Raw genomic sequence first — 6,376 nt, forward strand, 5'->3', positions numbered from 1 at the left:
GGGTAAACACAAGAGTGTACTACAATGCCCAAGCTGTGGAGCATCCTTCTCAAGCTGTATGCTCCTTTGCTCATTATCCGGAAGAGCATTGTGCCTTTCAAGTCAGTTTGGATGAGAGTTATGTTCCAAGGAGCTATGAAGAAGCTATGCTAATACAAGAGTGGAGAGATTCAGTTAATGCTGAGGCAGATGCCATGATCAAGAATGATACATGGTATGAGAGTGCACTACCAAAAGGAAAGAGAGCAGTGTCTAGTAAATGGATCTTCACAATCAAGTATCTTCCAAATGGGAAGATAGAAAGGCGCAAGACAAGATTGGTGGCAAGAGGGTTTACTCAAACCTATGGAGAAGACTACATTGATACATTTGCACCAGTTGCCAAGCTTCATACCATTCGGATAGTGCTATCTTTGGCAGTGAATCTTGAATGGGATCTTTGGCAAATGGATGTGAAGAATGCATTTCAACAAGGAGAACTAGAAGATGAAGTCTACATGTTACCACCTCCTGGTCTTGAGCACTCGGTAAAGAAGGGAAATGTGTTGAGGCTAAAGAAGGCAATCTATGGTCTCAAACAATCTCCTAGAGCATGGTATCACAAACTGAGCACAACATTGAATGGAAGAGGGTTCAGGAAGTCCGAACTTGATCACACTCTGTTCACACTTGTTACTCCTTCAGGTATCATTGTAATCCTTGTGTATGTAGATGACATTATCATCACTGGCTCTGACAAAGCAGGTATCAAGGCAACCAAGGAGTTTCTCAAATCTGTGTTTGAGATTAAAGACTTAGGAGAGATGAAGTACTTCCTTGGCATTGAGTTGTGTAGAGCTAAGGAAGGGTTATTCATCTCTCAAAGAAAATATACACTTGATCTTTTGAAAGATGCAGGTGCATATGGAGGCAAAGTAGCTAAGATGCCCATGGAGGATGGGTATAAGGTTCCACGTGAGGGGGAGCTTGAAGATAGCAAGCCATTCCATGATCCAAAGCTTTATAGAAAGCTTGTAGGTAAGTTAATCTACTTGACAATTACACGGCCTGACATTTGTTTTGCTGTGAATCAGGTGAGCCAGCATATGCAAGTTCCAAGAGAACACCATTGGAGAATGGTGGAGAGGCTATTGATGTATCTAAATGGAACTCAAGGTCTTGGTGTTTGGATGGGTTGCAACAAGAGTACAGAAGTGGTGGGCCATTGTGATGCTGATTGGGCAGGAGATAGAGCTGATAGAAGATCAACCACTGGCTATTGCACTTTCATTGGTGGGAACTTGGTTACTTGGAAGAGTAAGAAGCAGAAGGTGGTCTCATGTTCCAGTGCTGAAGCCGAGTATAGAGCCATGCTGAAGCTAACCAATGAACTTGTGTGGATCAAGGGGATTCTGAAGCACTTGGAGATTGATCAAGCTACACCAATGACTATGCATTGTGATAACCAAGCAGCTATCCACATTGCAACCAACTCGGTGTTCTATGAGAGGACCAAGCACATAGAGGTTGATTGTCACAAGGTCAGACAGATGATAGTACTTGGAGTGATCCTGCCATGTTACACCATAAGTGAGGATCAGTTGGCTGATGTGTTCACCAAGGCTGCGAGGCAGAAGACAATGGAGTCCATCCACATCAGGCTGGGCCTCATTGATCTGAGTAAGAGAAGCTGATCCCCTTGCTGTGAGGTCTTCACTCTTTTTCCCTCATCAAGGTTTTGTCCCAATGGGTTTTCCTTGGTGAGATTTTTAATGAGGAAGATCTCATAGCATTCCAAGCTTGACTTGTTCTACATGGTCAAGCTTGAGGGGGAGTGTTGAGATGAGATGATCAAATATTAGTATGAAGAAGAGGAGATCAAGTTATGGGTTTGGCACTGTAGCAGTAAATATTTAGTTACCACAGTAACTAAATAGTTACTGAGCCTTGAGGTAAATAAAGAAGAGAAGAAGTGTGAACTTGTGAGAAACTCTATTCGGGAAGGAAGGTTTGATCAAGCAAAGCTAGTGACCGTTTAGAGATGAGGTTGGGCGAGACTTGACAGCCTGTATATGGCTGGAAAGGAAAAGCAAAAGCATCAATCATGTGGAGCTTCTAGTCCACACATTCAAACAAGGCGCCAAGTTCTTCCTTTGACTACACATGCTTAGCATAGTGTTTTATCTAATCTCTCATGTCGCAAACCCTTATTTCCTCTCTAGTATAAATATGTAATCACTCACTCATTAAAGGTTAAGCAAGCAATGAAAGTCTCTTAGACATTTTAAGAATGGTTCTTAGTCTCTTTGTCTCGGATTAGTCTTTCCTTTACTCAAATCTCTTCTTAATCTCTCTAATCTCTTCTCTAATCTCTATTACTACACTAGATCTCTAGAAATCTTACAAACAACTACTCACGATTATCCTTCCTCCAAAATAATTTATTTACTGAATTCCTATCTCTAAAATTTGGCAAACACCCGGCGAATATAGCCGGTCCTCACTCAAAAGAGACGTTTCGGTAATAGGTAACATATTAAATCAATCAAAATTATATAGAAATCAAGTAAATTCGATACTGTTATGTCTTATCAGGTGTTTGCAATCTCTATTGGTAGGTGACGATGGAGAATAATTCTATTAACCTCTGTTTAATTCTTTGTTTCTCTATCAAACGTTTATGGTAGGTGACGATGGAGAATATAGAAGAGCCATGGGTATTGGTGATAGAAAAACTCTTAGAGAATGATTACTACGGAGATAAAACGTTCATTAACCAGGCAAAGAGTTTGATGTTTTTATGATTTTATCTCTGCATCAACCAGAGGATGAAGCGAAGCTGCTGTTTGATATGAGATTCTGAATTTTGATTGTTGCTGATGATGTAGACGTCAAGGAACACTACAAGAGATTAGCTCTTTTGCTTCATCTGAGACTTGAAGACGCCTTTAAATTGGTTTTAGAAGCTTAGTCTCAGTTTTGCTATCAAGAAGGTAAATATAAAGAGTAGATGCAAAAACCACAAAAAACCACACTAGCCAGCTTCATCACAAGCCTCGGTATGAGTCTGAACCTCAGCTTAAGTGTATGTGTTCTCAAAATTTTGTACTGATTAATTTGCTTTCATGAGTGATGTTTCCTATTATTTGCTGATTTTTACTGTTTTCACTGTGTTTGTTTGCAAGTAAAAATATTCCCATGCGAAGCATGGGGTTAATACTAGTGCTAAATAAAATGAAAGATAGATTTTTTTTTTTCTCTTTTTCTTTTTTTTTTTTCTCTTTTTTTTTTTTAGCAAAGATGGTGGGATGACGAAAAAGAAGGTAACATATGATGTTTGGATTGCCACTGGTGGTTCTTCTGGTTCAGATCATTCTGGTTCTCCTCCCATGTTCTTGCACAGCTCAGTGGTTATGGAGCGGTTGCTCCCTTAATATGCTTGTTCTCCTTCTGACTGAATCTGCGCAGCATTAACGAGTAAGAGGCTGCGTCGATCCTTTCCTCTCCGACCTTTTTGCACATATCTGCACATATAACACTGAAAAACAAATGCATGAAGGTGGAAAAAAGGCTAAGGCGCAGGGTGGGAACTAGCTAAAGATGAGCTAGCCACTCAGGAACAACAAGATGGATATAAAGGATAAGAAGTCCTGAGTGTAGATCTCGTTTCCCTGATCTAGTGCCCATAACAAGAAGAATTTCAGTCACGATTAGGTTCAAGTTAGGTGGAGTTGAGTCTACCCAGTGTAACCTGATCGGCTGAGAACTTCTGGAGAATCAAGTGAGAAATGTCAGGGTGTTCCAGGTCCACATGTGTGTCTTTCGCCACTGCTAAGGTCACTGAATAAGATAACTAAAGCATGAGGTGGTTAGTGATCAACACGGAATAAGGTCTTAATTCCCACAAAATTTTAACTGACTCAATCCTAAAAACTGACTCAAACTGACTCAAAAGAGAAAAACAAAAGAAAGAAACGAGTTAGTAAACGACGAATACCCTCCCCCAGACTTACTTCACAACGTCTCGGTGTGAAAATAAATCAGAGAGAAGGTGAAAACAAGAATATACAATTTTTTTGGTCGAGATACTTACCTGGAGCGGGTGCTCCGAAAAATTCTGGGTGTTCTGTCGCCAGATTTTCACCTGGGCGGTTGTTCTCGGCTCCTGTAGAACAGGGAGCTCCGTTTCTGCAACCCAGAATTTTTCGAAGTATCTTAAATTTTCTGCTTTTTGACCTGAAACTCAATAAACTAAAACGAAAATAAACAAACAAAAACAAAACCAAGTTATTTTACACTTACCAGTGGGTTGCCTCCCACAAAGCGCTTGGTTAAAGTCACTAGCTTGACTTGGTGATAGGGATCAGTCGGGTTGAGCATGAGGGCTTGTTCCAATACAAGCTCCACAATCAGACATGTTCAGCTTCAAAACTCTGCTCAACAACCCTTTCACAGCAGCTTCTCCTTTCTCTTTCAGCTCATCAGTGAGAATAACTCTGACTTTAGAGAAAGGTTTAGAGGTACCCTTGCACTTTACCTCATACTCAATGGATTTCTCATCACACCAGTGAGGTGTCAAAGTCATAGTAGGATCTCCTTTGACCCTTTTCTTCTGGACTTTCTCTTTCACCCTTGCATTCCCACTAAGTTTCTTGGAAATCAGTGTGTGGATCTCCATTCAGGACTTCCTTGAACTCACTGTTTTTACCAAGTTCCTTCCTTGGAACAACCTTCAGCTTTTCTCCACTGAACACTGAGATGCAAGAGGCGTGTAGTTTCTGAAATCTGGTGGGAACAGCCTGATAGAAGACATTCTTGTTGATGTGGGAGAAGGAGACTCTCTTTTTAGGCATATCAATGATTGCTCCCACTGTAGCCATAAATGTCCTTCCTAAGATCAAAGGCATCTCATGATCCTTGTTCATCTCAACAACCTGAAATTCAGTATGGAGAACACAGTCCCCAACTTGGACATGAAGGTTGCGAATGGTGCCATAGGGAACTGCTCTAGAAGAGTTTGCAAAAGTCAGAGTCACCTTAGAAGGCTCAACATCAGCAATGCCCAACTTGTCTACAATCGCCTTTGAGACAAGATTCACACAAGATCCAGAGTCACAAAGAGCTTCCTCAAATTCTACTCCAGCAATGGAACATGGAAAAGCAAATTTTCCAGTGTCATCAACCTTAGGCAACACCTTCAGGTGTCTAGGTGGAATCGGATAGGGAACCTTAGGAACATAGACTCGCAGTGGTGGAATATTAGTAGATCCGTCGGGAGCGGGAGCAGTCGCGGGAGCAGTCACTCTAGAGCTAGCAGACTGCTCTGTTCTCTGTTCTGCCCCCATAACAGTCTCAGCGAACAGTTGTTCCGCTTGTTTTTCCTCGGATTTTTCACGTCTCTGCTCGGTTGCATTACAGTGCTCAACCCTAGGATTCATCACACTTTTTCCACGAATGATCTCTTGCTGTCTTTTAACAGGTTCAGCAGTTTGAGCAAGCTGAACATCAATCTTATTTATGTGGTTGCTCACAGTATCATATTTTGAATTCAGCTCGGTGAACATGCTGTCCATCCTGGTGTTGATGTCTGTGGTAACCTGATTCAGTGCCTTGACCTGAAGTTGCTGGCTCTAGAGCATCTGCTGCATCATAATGTTCAGATTTTTCAGATCATCTGGCGGACTGTTCCCTGCAGTCGGAGCACTCGCGGCTGGAACAACTTGGTGATTGCTCTGCGGGATGGTGTTCTGATACCCAGATCCTTGTGCCTGGTTGTTCTGCAGTAGCTGATCGACCTTAGCTGTTAGCTCATCAATTTTCTGGGTGTGTACACTGTTCCCTTTCTTGGAGCGGTTGCTCTCCTGATTCTCATTGGCTGAGCTAGCTGCCATGTTCTCAATCAGCTTGAGCGCTCCATCAGTGGTCTGAGTCATGAAGTCTCCATTGCTCGAAGAGTTTAGAGCACCTTGGTATTTCCAGTCCACCCCATCATAGAAAATGCCTAGGAGGTAATCATCATCAAATCCATGGTGAGGGCATTCTCTCTGGTAGTCATTGAAGCGCTCCCATGCATCACAAAAAGGCTCATCATGGAGCTGTCTGAATGAATTGATCTTGTTCCTCAATGCAGCTGTTCTCGCCTTAGAGTAGAAATGGTTGAAGAACGCTGATCAGACCTGTTCCCATGAAGTGAGAGAGCCGGTAGGGAGAGAGTTCAACCACCTTGCAGCTTTTCCATCAAAAGAGAATGGGAATAGCATGCACTTGATGTAGTCTGATGGCACACCATTCGCACGAGTGAAACTGCAGACTTTTTCGAAGTTCTCAATATGCTCTATTGGAATTTCTGCAGAGAGACCAGAGAACACTTTTCTCTGCACCAGATCAATCAGAGCAG

General features: G+C 42.1%; 1 non-coding gene across 1 annotated transcript; it reads left to right on the forward strand.

Annotated features, from left to right (window-relative positions):
• Positions 1-6,000: 6,000 nt before the first annotated feature.
• On the forward strand, positions 6,001-6,107 carry LOC130507400 (small nucleolar RNA R71). Its single transcript, XR_008942305.1, has one exon. It is a non-coding gene; the product is annotated as a small nucleolar RNA R71 (small nucleolar RNA).
• Positions 6,108-6,376: the final 269 nt, after the last annotated feature.

The sequence above is a fragment of the Raphanus sativus genome, unplaced genomic scaffold (genome assembly GCF_000801105.2).
Source record: "Raphanus sativus cultivar WK10039 unplaced genomic scaffold, ASM80110v3 Scaffold4463, whole genome shotgun sequence".
Lineage (NCBI taxonomy): Eukaryota > Viridiplantae > Streptophyta > Magnoliopsida > Brassicales > Brassicaceae > Raphanus > Raphanus sativus.